The sequence below is a fragment of the Mustela erminea genome, chromosome 9 (assembly GCF_009829155.1).
Source record: "Mustela erminea isolate mMusErm1 chromosome 9, mMusErm1.Pri, whole genome shotgun sequence".
NCBI classification, from domain to species: domain Eukaryota; kingdom Metazoa; phylum Chordata; class Mammalia; order Carnivora; family Mustelidae; genus Mustela; species Mustela erminea.
Genome location: NC_045622.1, coordinates 749,427 through 763,052, shown reverse-complemented (window position 1 = coordinate 763,052; position 13,626 = coordinate 749,427). Strand labels below are relative to the sequence as shown.

The following is a 13,626-nucleotide window of genomic DNA, read 5'->3' as shown; positions in this document are numbered from 1 at the left end:
CATGAACAATTTCTGTGTTATTGTGCAGTGCTCTTAGATAGCTTTTTACACACAGTATACTTCTTAAAAGTGGAGTCAGTCCTCCCAAAACTTTCTGTTGCTTTGTCAACCAAGTTTATGTGATACTCTGAATTATTCTGAAGGTCACATTCTGTAACACTTTGTTGTCATTCAACAGTCTTCACGGCATTGTCACCACGAGTCGGTTCCATGTCAGGAAACCACTGCCTTTGCTAAGAGGCAGCCCCTCCTCTGTCCAGAGTTTGCCCCGTGTCCAGACCTCGCTTCTGACTAGAGCGCCCTCGCTCTGTCCACCCCATCTGCAGTGGCCTCCTGCCCCCAGATCCTGACCCCTACGAGTCTCCCCAGAGGGTAGGAATCCTCTGCTGTGAAACCCTTTTAATGCTGAAGTTTTGACACCTCCCATGAGTCACGATCTTCTTATGGGCATCTAGAATAGGTAATCCTTTCAGAAGGTTTTCAGTTTACTTTGCCCAGTTCCATCAACGAAACCAGTCTCTGGCAGCCACAGTCTGGTGAAATGTCTGTCTTAAACAACAAGGCTTGAAAGTAGAAATTCCTGGGGCGCCTGGGTGGCTTAGTGGGTTAAAGCCTCTGCCTTCGGCTCAGGTCATGATCTCAGGGTCCTGGGATCGAGTCCTGCATCGGGCTCTCTGCTCAGCGGGGAGCCTGCTTCCTCCTCTCTCTCTCTCTGCCTGCCTCTCTGCCTACTTGTGATCTCTGTCAAATAAAAAAATCTTTAAAAAAGAAATGTGGACAGGAAATAGAAATGTAATGCTTTTTATTTATTTATTTACAAGATCTTGTTTACTTATTGGGGAGGGGGGAGAGGGAGAGAGAAAACAAGAGCAGGGAAGGGAGAAGCGGGCTTCCCACCCAGCAGGGAGCCGGACATGGGGCTCGATCCCAGGACCCTGAAATCCTGACCTGAGCCAAAGGCAGACATTGAACTGACTGAGCCACACAGGCGCCCCTTTCATTTTTGAGTTCTGATATTTCTTAATAGGCCAGGACTTGTTTCACAAACGCCCGTCATGCCCTCATTCGCAGGGAATGGGCTCCAGCAGCTCCGGCTCCTTCCCAGCAGTTCCTGCACAATGCGTGCTTCTCAGGTGGTGGCAGGCTGGCATTTCTGCTGAACCCAGACATCTTGCTCTTCGGCCTCCTTTTTCCTGACCAGTTCCCTTCACGTGCTCCAGGAAGCTGTCTCCCCTCAATACCTACCTGGGTTCCCTTGGCAAGAATCGTGCCCTTAACTTCCGCTCACGGTGGCGTTGCTAGCACGCTCTATCCCTGTAGACTCTGCCGGTTTCGTGTGGTAACACTTGCGGGGCGCTCCTTTTTGAACAGTGCCCGTTCCTTCCATGTACACAGTATCCCTGGTCCTGAAGATTCCCATGTGCACGGCTAAAGGAAGGTCACACTGTTTTCTAAGCGGCCTCTCCTCTTTCCCTTTGTGGTGGTCATCTCGGCGAATTTCTGGAAGAGGGCAGTACAGGCCCAGAGGCCATGTTGCATTACTTTTAAGCCCACTGTTGAGACCTTGTGTTCAGAAAAACAGCTTCCTTTAAAAGTATCAGTGAGGGAGCACCTGGCAGTCTCCCTTGGTAGAGCATAAGACTTTTAAATGCGGGGTTGTTAAGTTCAAGCCCCATGTTGGGGTAAAGATTACTTAAAAATAAAATCTTAAAAAAAAAAAAAGAAATCCGTGCTCATTGACAACATACGCAGTCAGCCAAGAGCTCAGACGCAGATGTCCAATGAGATTCATATTTTCATACCTGCTAACATGGCATCCAGCTTCCACCCCAGGGATCAGGAAGGAATTTCTACCTTCTTTCTTTCTTTTTTAAGATTTTATTTATTTGACGGAGATCACAAGTAGGCAGAGAGAGGAGGAAGCAGGCTCCCCACTGAGCAGAGAGCCGGATGTGGGGCTCCATCCCAGGACCCTGGGATCATGACCTGAGCCGAAGGCAGAGGCTTTAACCCACTGAGCCACCCAGGCGCCCCTCCCCCTCCACATTTTATGTACTTGAAATATTCTACATGTTTGGTCTTGTGTGCCTTCTAACCACTGTAGTTTTATTTTTACTCCTTTTCTTTAACATTCCTGCTGACTTTATAAACAGTTGATTCACTACCTTCATTAGATGTGTGCTTTTGCCAGTGAGGTTTCTGTTCTTAATTTTTCTCTAGTCATGGCCTTTCCATTTCTGCTTTAGAAAGTCGCTTCAACATTTCTTGTAAGATTGGTTTAGTGGTCATGAACTCCTTTATTTATTTATTTTTTAAAGATTTTATTTATTTATTTGACAGAGAGAGATCACAAGTAGGCAGAGAAGCAGGCAGAGAGAGAGGAAGGGAAGCAGGGTCCCTGCTGAGCAGAGAGTCTGATGTGGGACTCAATCCCAGGACCCCGAGATCATGACCTGAGCCGAAGGAAGCGGCCTAACCCACTGAGCCACCCAGGCGCCCGGTCATGAACTCCTTTAAAGAAGGTTTTCTTCCTATGGGAAACTCATCATCTCTCATTCAGTTCTGAATGAGGATCTTGCTGGTTCTGTGTTGTGCTGTGTTCTAGGCTGTAGGTATTTTTTCTTAAACCACTTTGAATATATTCCTCTCACTTTTGTTCTGAAAAGTTTTTGCTGAAAAATCACCAGATGGTCTTTGGAGTAATCCCTGTCGTGTGACTAGTGCCTTTACTCCTGCTACTGTGAAGGTTTCTCTCTTTAATCTTTGTCTCTTGACATTTTAATTTTGTGTCTTGGTGTGGACTCTCGGGTTTATCTTGTTTGGGACTTTCTTTGCTTCCTGGCCTGGATGTCTGTTTCCTTCCCCAGGACAGAAAATGTTATTATTTCTTCAAATACCTTTTCTGCTCTTTTCCCTCTTCTCCTTCTGGGACCCTATAATGCCAACGTCAGTGTGCTTGATGCTGTGCCAGAAGTCACCTGAAGTCCCTTCAAGTATCCTCGTCTGTAAAACCCCTTTTGCTGTGGATCTGGGCTGATTTCCAGCACCCTGTGCTCCAGGTCGTTGCGCCCTCTGCTTTGCCGCTGGTTGCTTCTGGTTTTTTTTCATTTCGGGTATTAGAGCTTTGGGCTCTGAGTGTTCTTATCGTTTCTGTTTCTTTGTCTCTTGACAAGGTTCTCCGTGTGCTCATCCATTCTTCTGGTTCTGGTGATTGAGGATCACCAGACTCTCACTCGGAGCTCTCTCAGGTAGACGGCTTGTCTGTTTCATTTAGTTATTTTTCCTGAGGTTTGTTTTGTTCTTTTGCTTAGAACACATTCCTATCTGTCCTGACTTTGTCTGACTTTGTGTTTATCGTGTGTGGCAGGTGGATTAGTACGGCTCCTGACCTTGAGGGAGCAGCCTTACGTGGAAGGCGCCTTTCGAGGCCCAGAAACACAGTGTTTCAGGCTGTTAAATCAGGCACTCGGGGGTGTGCCGTGTGTGGGCTTCATGCGCTGGCCGTGTTGTGGCCGGCAGGGACTGTGCCCATGAACTGGTCGGCAGGGCCCCTCCCCCCCAGGCAGGAGCTGCCTAGGAGTGTGGCTGGGCCTGAGGCGTCCTGCGGCGTGTGGCAGCTGGGGGGCACTCTGGTGGGGCGCTGGTCCTGTCTGAGGCCACTCACTGGAGATGGCAGGGCACCTGTCCCAGCCAGGGTTGCCCGCCAAGTGTGGTGGTGTGGGGCCAGCTTGCAGGGGTTCCTGCCTGGTGGGAAGCTGGGGTGAGGTCCCCGGGGGAGAGTGGGGTTGCAGAGGCAGCGCTCACAGGGTGGTTGGCGAGGGTCGACACCGGCACCCCCCAGTGTGTGGCCAGCCAGGCAGAAGGAGGGCAAGCAGATGTCGTCTGTAGCCATTTTGTTCCCAGAAAAACTTCCCTAAAGATGTCTGCTTCTCCGTTACACACGGGAAAATCAGTCTGCAGAGCTCCTTCGCATATGGCCCAGGGCTTCTCAGACCGTTGCTTCTGTGCCCAGTCTCCCAGCACAGAAGGTCCCTTCGGAGGGATCCTCCAGTTCTCCCGGAGAAAAGCCCTCCGTCCTGCAGAGCCAGACTCGGCAGGGCTGCCGCCTCCAGATGCAGGTCCCCAGGGCCGGGGATGCCCCGTGCCGGGCTTTAACCCTTGTCCTCAGGAGGACCCCTGCGTCTGTGATTTCCCTACTGTTTGTGGGCTGTGGATTCCCACCAGACTGTGGCTCTGCCCCCATTTAACTTTCTAGGTTTAATTTAATTTTTTAAATTTTATTTTGTTTTCCATAGTCTTTGGCTGTGAACTGTTCTGCTTCTCTTTGGGTTGTTCTCAGAGAGTCGCTCTGTATCTAGCTGCGGCCGTAGTCTGTCTGTGGGCAGTGGTGAGCTCAGCAGCCCTGGTCTGCCGTCTTGATCGGAGTCCCTATGTATTCTTTATTTTTAAATATTAAGCCCTTATTACATATTTGGTTTGCAGACATTTCTTTCCCATTATATAAGTGGTTTGTTTTGTTGTTGTTGTTGTTTTTCATTCTTTTGATTGTTTACTTTGTTGTGCAGGTTTTTAGTTTGATGGAGTTCTGGTTTTTATTTTTTTGTTCATGCATTGGATGTCCTATCCTAAGAATCCTTTCCCAGACCGATGTCAAGGAGCTCTCTCCTACCCGCCTCCCGTTTCTTTCTAGGAGTCTTCAGGTTTCTGGTGTTGCGTTTAAGCCTTTGATCCAGTCCACATGAATTGTGTAAGCATGTCCAGGTCAGGGTCTAAGTTCAGTCTATTTTTTAATTTTTTTAAAGATTTTATTTATTTATTTGACAGAGATCACAAGTAGGCAGAGAGGCAGGCAGAGAGATGGGGGAAAGCAGACTCCCCGCTGAGCAGAGAGCCGGATGTGGGGCTCAATCCCAGGACCCTGAGATCATGACCTGAGCTGAAGGCAGAGGCTTTAACCCACTGAGCTACCCAGGCGCCCCTAAGTTTGGGTTTTAACATGTGATTGACTGTCATTTTCCCAGGCCCTTTCTTTTTTTTTTTTTTTTTTAAAGATTTTATTTATTTATTTGACAGAGAGAAATCACAAGTAGTCGGAGAAGCAGGCAGAGAGAGAGAGGGAAGCAGGCTCCCTGCTGAGCAGAGAGCCCGATGCGGGACTCGATCCCAGGACCCTGAGATCATGACCTGAGCCGAAGGCAGCGGCTTAACCCACTGAGCCACCCAGGCGCCCCCCCAGGCCCTTTCTTGAAGGGCTGTCTTTTCTCTCATGTCAGGTAACAGCTGACTGTGCGCATCGGTCTGCGTCTGGCCCTCGATGCTGTTCCGTTGGTGTATGTGTCTGTTTTTGTGCCAGTTCCTACCCTTGGTTACCTCTAGTGTTATAATAAGGCTCAGAACGTGGAAGTGGGCAGCCTCCCTTCTTCTCTTTCTCAGCATCGCTCTGGCCCGCTGGGATCCTCTGTGTGTCTGTATCAGTGTCACTGCAGGCTTTTCTATGTCATTAACCAAATGCCACTGGCCTCTTGACCTGGCTGAATCTGAAGCCATAGATGGCTCGGGGCCACTGACATCTTCAAAACCCTCCTCCAGCCCATAAACTCGACACTGGCCGACTGCTTGTGTCCTCAGCTTGTTTCTTCAGTGTCTTGGAATCAGTGTAAGGTACTTACATTCTTTGATTAAATTTGTTCCTAAGTATTGCGTTATTTTTGATGCTATTATAAATGGGACTGTGTTCTTTATATTTTAGATAATTCTTCAGCATACAGAAGTGTTACTACTTTTTGGACATTAACTTTATTCTGCAGCTTTACTAATGTGTGGATTAGATCTATAAATTTCATGCATAATATACTTCAGATTTTCTATATTTAAAATCATGGCACCGGCAAAACAGTTATACTTACTCTTTTCCAAATCTGATGCTTTTACTTCCTTTTCTTACCTGATTCCTGACAAACACTTTTAATACCATGTCGAGTAGCAGTGGTGAGAGTGGGTCCCTCCTCTTGTTCCTGATCTTAGAGAAGAGCCATCCAGCTTTTCATGGTTGAATGTGACGTAAGCTGTGTGTTTGTCTTACGTGATCTTTCTTTTGTTGATTATGTTCCCTTTACATCTCTGTTGAGTTTTTGTTGTAAATGGGTGCCCATTTATCATTTTTGTCAAAAGATACTTCTACATCTAGGACGTGCTGGAGGAGGAGGAGCCAGGGGCGGCTGTGGCTGCCGTGGCGGTGGCAGGTGGCACAGGCCCGGCTGTGTTGCAGGTGGTCGGTCTGTACCGGGGGCCGGGCACCACGTGCACCCGTGCCCTAGACCTGGGGCTCGTGTCCCCCGCACAGCTGCGCATGTTCCCGGTGCACCACGGCTCAGGCGGGCCCATGGCGGGGAGCTTGCGGCAGTGGGGTCGGGGCCGAGCTCAAGGCCAACCCCTTCTACGACCCCTACCTGGACAAGATCCCACAGCTGTGCAGGTCTGACCCAGCCGCTTTTGAATCACGACTGGAAAAGTACATTGAGTTTCTGAAGCAGCCAGTGGGGCATTCCAGGCAAGGTGACTTTATCAGATGTGTAGAACCAAAGACAGACGCCCTGGGGACACAGCCGGCGAGTAGAGGATTCACTGAGGACAAGACTCTCGGTTCCATCCTTAACACTGAGATGGCGAAAGACAAAATAGAGGAAATGAGACCGATTTCGCAGCAGTATTTTGCAGCAAAAGATACGGTCTATGCAGTTATTCCTAAAGAGAAGTTTGACTTGATCTGGTCCCAGGCTCAGTCCTGTCCAACATTTCTCTGTGCGCTACCAAGAAGGGAAGGTTATTAGTTCTTTGTAGGACAACAGACAGGTACTGAACTCCACTGCCCTGGTAGATACTCAGACCCGCCGGGAGGCTGCCGCCATCCAGCTGGTCTTCTATCCCTGCCCTGAACTGAAGGACGAAGGCGCAGTGCTGACGACAGCAGAAACGGAACCCGCCTCTCTGAGTGTTGCCGAGGAACAGTGCACTGCCAGCCACATTCACTCTCCCATGCCATCGACTGCAAGGAGACCTGTGGGCCAGTGCAGACCTCTGACTTCGGACCAGGTGAGTTCAAGCACATGTCTGTCCCTGCTGAGCTGGAGCGAAGCGGACTTGAAGAACTGCGATGTGCCCGGAGCCAGCACAGGACTTAGCGCTGAGGCTGGGCTTACGGAGTCTGCTTAGCCCTGGGTGGTTTTCTGCAGCCCGCCCGGCCCCTGGAACTTTTGGGAGCTTCACAGCTGTGAGGAGCAGTCTCTGACGGGTGGCCTGTGTGCTTACTGCAGGAAGTGACCGTGGAGGTGAGCCCCGTTACTTGATATTCAGGAATGAAGGTGCCCAAACATTCTGGTAATCATCTCCCAGCCTACTTAAGCCTTCCTTTCTAAGCGCTTGGGGTCCTAACCAGGGAGACCTAAAGGATCCACAGGATGGTGGCTTGACTTTACACAGTAGAGTAGTGCTGGGTGTCCCTTTGACCGCTCAGCTCCCAAATGACTAGTTCTTCGTATTTATAAACGCGTGATAGGATAGTAAGCTTGAAGACCTGCCATGATTTGAGGTGGGCCTTGCATACTCTTCCTGTGTGCCCCTTGGCTGGCCAAAGGTATAGCCCAGATACCCTGTTTGAACTCTACACTGACCAGATACTACCCTCGGGACTCAGACTAGATCTCCATGTGCCCAGAGCCACTGTCGGAAGCCGTGTATCTGGGGAGGGTGAATCAGTGCAGTGTACAGAAACCTACACTTTTTGTAAGGAGAGGGGGAAAAAAAGATCTTTCTACATCTATAAAGATCCTATTTTAATTTTATCACATTGTATATCACATTGGTATCACATTTTATCACATGGTATATCACATTGATTTCTGGATGTTAAACTAGCTTTGCACCATTGGAATAATTCCTACTTGATCCTGGTGAATTGTCTTTTTAATCGCTGCTAAAATTGGTTTGCTGGCATTTTACTGAGAATTTTTGTCTTCATATTCATCAGGGATATCGGTCTGTAGTTTTCTGACAGTGTCCTTTCTGGCTTTGGTATCAGCATAATGATGTCCTTAGAAAAGGAGTTTGGGAGTGTTCCCCTTACTTTGATTTTTTCGGGGGGTGGGGTAGTTTAAGAAGGATTGGTGTTAGATTCTTTACACGTAAATTTCACCAATGCAGCCATCTGGTCGTGGACGTTTCTGTGTCGGGACATATTTGATGACTGAGTGAGTCTTTTTCGAAGTACTTGTTCTGCTCGGATTTACCATTACTTCTTGATACAGTCTTTCTAGTTCATTTGGAGGTTCTTAGAATTTTTCCGTTTCTCATGTGTTTCCCAGTTCGTGGGCATGCAAGTGTCGAGAGCAGCTTCTTAGGATTCTTCGGGTTTCCATAGAGTCCGTTTTACAGTCTTTTTTATTAATTTATAATGTTGATGTGGGTGTGCTATTTCCTTGGTTTAGACTAAAGGATTGTCAAGTTTATCTTTCCCAAGAACCAGCTCTTGGTTTTGCCAATGTCCTTGTTTTCATGTTGTGTATTTCATTTATTTCTGCTCTAATCTGAATTTCCTTCATTCTGCCAATTTAGGGTTCAGTTTGTTCTTGTTTTACTAATTTGTTAAGGGACAGAGTTAGGTTGTCTATTTGAGATTTTTGTTTCTTTGTTTCTTAATGTCGACAAGGTATAAAACTTGCTCTTTGAACTGCTTTTGTTGCATCCCTAAGTTGATTTTATATATGTTCCATTTTTTATTTACTTCCCCTTTAATTTCTTCTTTGATCTGTTAGTTGTTCAGGCGAGTGTTTAATTTCGTGTATTAGTGAATTTTCCAGTTTTACTCCTGTTCCTTATTTGTAGTTTCATTGCTTTGTGGTAAGAGTAGGTGCTTGTAGGATGTGTCTTCGTGAATTTACTATATGACTTGTTTTGTGGGCTAACATATGGTCTGTTGCACACGCTTTGAGAATAATGTGCATTTTGTTGATGGACAGACTGCTCTGTGTGGTGGGGTCTGCCCAGTGTATGATGAGATCCCCTGGCGAGAGGTAGGGAATCTGAATGCCCACCTGTGGGACTGCTGTTTCCCCTATTTCCTGGTAGTTTCTGCTTTATATTTTCAAGTGCTCCAATGTTTGGTATGTAAATAATTACAATTGTTACATCGTTTTGATGGAGTGATTCCTTTACCATTACATAATGGCCCTCTTTGTGTGTTTTTACTGCTTTCCGGTTAAAGTGTATCTTTGTCTCACGGAAGTGTAGCTACCGCTGGTCCTTGGGAATACCGTTGGCTGGAAATAACTTCTCTCACCCGCTCACTTGCGGCGTGTGTGTCATCCACGGCTGACGTGACTCTCTGGTAGGCAGCACATCACGGACCTTGTTTTTTATCTGCTCAGCCGTTCTGAGTCTTCTGATTGCAGGATTTTATGCATTTGCGTTAAAGTCTCAATCACTGGCAGGTAGGGCTCCACTTGCGCCTTCCCGTTGAGTTCTGGCGGTTGTGCCGACCTGTCGTTACTTTTTTCATATCCTGCTTTTGTATTGTGCTGTTGTTTGACATCCGTACACTTTGACTTCTTCGTCATTGTCTTTTTTTTATTGTCGTCATTGTCTTTTGTGTAATTATAGATTTTATCTTGTGATTATGAGATTTACATAAAATATCTTACAATTGGACATCCTGTTTTAAACTGATTACAGCTTTGATAGAATTCCTAAACTTGACAATTTTACTTCTGCTCCCCTACATTTTAGGCTATTAATGTTAGGTTGCATATTTTTTCATGGTGTAACATGAAAATGAAAGTAACAGATCTTCCCTGGACTCGTAGAGCGGAGCTCTGATGAACCGTGCACCGCTGTCCCACAGCAAGAAACCAGCCGCACACAGCCCACCGCAGGCTGCACATCTTGTCCCATTCTAGAAACCCACACCATCAGCAGCAAGTTTCATGCGATCTTTTTATGTTTTGTGATAACTGGCATCTTAAATCCTGCTGAGACTCCCTGTGGCACTTTGTAGTGACGAACTCCCCGAGCTTCTGTTTGTTCTGGAAATCTCTCCCCTTCATTTCAGAAGGACTGCTCTGCTAAGCGCAGAGTTCTTGGTTTAGAGCTTTTTTCTTTTCTTTAAAGATTTTGTTTATCGAACAGAGACAGGCAGCTTTTTTCCCTTAATATTTTGAATTTATCATCCCCTTCCCTCCTGGCCCGGAACTCTGTTGAGAACCCGCGTATAATCCCGTGGGCGTTCCCTGTATCTAATTTCTGTTTTCCCTTGTTGCTTTAAAGAAACCTTTGAAAGAAACTTGGTAAAAGTGTGTCTTAGCCTAGTAGCCCTAATGAAGTCTGACCTTTTTGGGCTCCTTGGGGCCTCGTGCACCTGGATGTCCATTTGTGTCCCCAGGTTCGGGGAGTCTGAAAGCTTTAATTTGCTTCCTCTGGTGACACCCTCACTAGATTTGTGTCACGTTGGTTCTGCACGTTTAAGCAAGCAGTCTCCTCACCTGGTCCTTCCCAGTGGGCAGACAGCTCTGGACCGCGCCATCTCGGCTTGCGGATGGTCAGCTGTTACCTTGCCTGGGGCAGGTGGGCTTGCTGTCAGGGTCTGCTGTGGGTACGGTGGCTGCCCAGGCTGCGCCCCTGTTGAGGACAGATGGACAGGACCTCTGTTGGCTCCCAGCACAGGCAGGGCCGCAGGATGGGCTCTGGAGCTGCCTGGACACTCGGGATTCTGGTCCGGCTTCCTCGCTGGGGCTCTAAGTCAGATTCTCTGCCCTGTGGGGCAGCAGGACGCCTGTGCCCAGTCAGGCAGTGCTGTGCCTGGAGGGCCATGACCCTGGGCCCTGTGGGACTGCTCTGCGGGCAGGGGAAACCAGCGCTGAGCTTTCCACTGGTGTCCCTGGAAGCAAGGCCGTTGCTGGGCTATGCCCCTGCCCCTCCTGCGGGCTCTGTTCTGCATCCTCAGCCAGTCGCCTTGCTGGGGGCTGTGACAGTGGGGGTGGGGCTGCCAGCTAGTCCCTGGACTGGCACCCAGCCAGCGCCGGAGCTGGAAGGCCTCTGTGCACAGCGTGCTGGCGGAACGGGCTGCGGGCTCTGTCCTGCAGACGGCCACCCTGGTCTGCTGCTGTGATGCCGGCTGTTCCAGCAATTCCCTGGGGTGGGAAGCCATGTCCCTGCCGGGCCAGCCAGGGTCTTTGAGATCCAGAGAAGACAGAGCTGCATGCCCCCAAGTCCCCAAGGCCAGGCGTCCATGGGCGTTGGAGAAGTGGGGAGCCACGGGCTGGCCCAGCTGATCGGACGCTGCAGGTAGCAAATCCGCTTGCCAAGATCCCTGCTGGCCGTCACCTGAGTGGGGGCTTCCATAAAGCCTCCTGCAGAGTGGGGGAGCTGGACATCCAGCTGGGCTTCTTCCTGCCTGCAGGAGCTTGTGCTGGCCTGGGGTGGGGGTGGGGATGCCCTTGGCCTGTGGGCACTTCTCTCCCTCATCGTGTGGGGTCTGCCATGGTCTCGGCAGGGGGCTGCCTCTGCCTGGTGTTCGAGACCCTGTCCGTGGTGTCTGGTGCATGACTACTTGAGTGGTTGCCCTGGGGGAGGGGGGAGTCAGAAGCGCCTCGGGCCACCACCTTCCCATGCACGCTCCATGAGTTCCTGACACACTCTAACACACAGGCACGCTGACGATGCTCCATCAGTGTGTACTGTGGGAACCGAAGGAAAAGGAGCGATACAAGTGTAAGTCAAGGGGTGAACTTTGAGAGTATTTTTTTTTAAGATTTTATTTATTTATTTGACAGATAATGAGAGCAGGAACACAAGCAGGGGGAGCAGCAGAGGGAAAGGCAGAATCCCCGTTGAGCACAGAGCCTGATGCGGGGCTCGATCCCAGGACCCTGAGATCATGACCTGAGCTGAAAGTAGACGCCCAACCACTGAGTGTCAACCCCAGACGTCCCTTGAGAGTCACTGGCCTGCCTCTTTTCCTTGATGAGACTGACTCTCTTCACACTGAGTAGAACTACATGCGGCTCCTGTGCGCCAGAAACACAGCAGCCAGACAACGGAACTATTGACCTTTTCAAAACCCTGCCCCGTGCTCATGAGAGACCCGGAAAGGAGTGGCCAGTCCCAGGGGACGTGTGCTCTCCAGAACCAGGGGGACCCCAGACTAAGGCACTACCTCTGCTGGACAGGAACTTGGCCTCCCCAGATGACATGGAGGCAGCGGAGAACGAAACCCCCCTCCTGAAATCTGCAGTGCTCTTCCTTCAGCCTCACTGTTCGGTATTGAGCGCAAATATGTTTCTGTTTGTGAAGACGGTCAGTGGTGGGATAGTGAAGGGAGCGGAGAGGGGCCCCGGCGGCGAGCGGGGCGCACAGCCCAGCGGACAGGGCCCCCGTTGGGGTGCCACGGCCCGCTACCTCCTGCCGGCGCGTGCGGCTTGCCCACAGCCTTCGCGTCTGTGCCCTCTGTCACGGGCAGGGAACACACCCCATCCGGGCTCTTCTCCAGAGCCCCCGGCATCTGTTCGGTGACAACAAGGTGCTGCTGAGGTGCTGCTCAGACCATGGGCAGCCCCTCGTACCGGGACTGCACATGGCAGACGGCCAGGGTTTGCTCCCTGCTCCCGCCGGCCACCACCTCGTGAGTCCCGAGGCCGTTTCAAGCGTCTGAACATAGGTGTGTTTTTAGTCACTGCAAAGTACAGTTTTTGGTCTTGCAAGAAAAAATGTTCATATTGAATATTTCCTATCACCTTCATCCGGCGAGTTAGGACGATCTGTGGACAGCTTGTGGACCGCACATGTCCGGACTCGTCCCTCTGCGGACGTCTGAGCGGGTTGCGTCTATGCGTGTGTGCGTCCTTGGGCGGCGCACGGAGCTTGTTTGCAGCCTCGTTCTCGCGTGGCAGCTGTGGGCCGCACGCGCTCAGGCTCCGTGGTCCGCGTCCGTCTTCTGTCACCAGGGCTTCAGGGCTGCGGAGACCTGCCTTCCCACATGGCCCCGCCATGCCGAGGAGCCGACACCGGGCGGGGGCAGCCCTGGCCGTCCGGTGTGTTCCCGCAGCGCCCACGGCTGTCGGTGTGTGCAGCATGTGCCCAGCCGAGGTATGCTGAGTACGAGGGCCAACTCTGAGGCTGCTCGCTCCGTCTCAGGCTCCGGAGCACCTGCTCTCCGTTACCGAGGAAGGCTGCACAGGGCGGGGACGGTCTGTGGCCCTGAGCACCAACTCGCCACAGCCGCAGCCAGACACGGGTACTGAGGGCGGGACGCCTCCTCCAGGCTGGCCAGGATCCTGTCCTGGCTTCCCATGCTCCTTCGAGCTCCCGTTACTGGGCCTGTGTGCCTCCACTGACGTCTGCAAAAGGGGCTGACTGTGCCATCTGCCTCCTGGGGGGTTAGGACAGTTGCTGGCATTTATGGGACGTGCAGAACAGCGTCTGGCTCAGAATCAGTGCTCGCTGAGGCCTGATCCCGCACGTCCACCTGGGGCAGACCGTTTCAGAGCTCAGTCCAGGTCGGGGCCATCCCCACAAGTAAAGGGACAGTAGAGAGCATCAGCAGATGATTTCTGACCAGCCCAGAAACCACGGAGCCGG

The 13,626-nt window shown here is 50.5% G+C and overlaps 1 protein-coding gene and 1 pseudogene across 1 annotated transcript in view; both read left to right on the top strand.

Annotated features, from left to right (window-relative positions):
* TMEM123 (transmembrane protein 123) overlaps positions 1-13,626 on the top strand; it is a 51,361-nt gene that overhangs the window by 19,195 nt on the left and 18,540 nt on the right. The window lies entirely within an intron of this gene.
* LOC116598523 lies at positions 2,457-11,855 on the top strand (annotated as a pseudogene).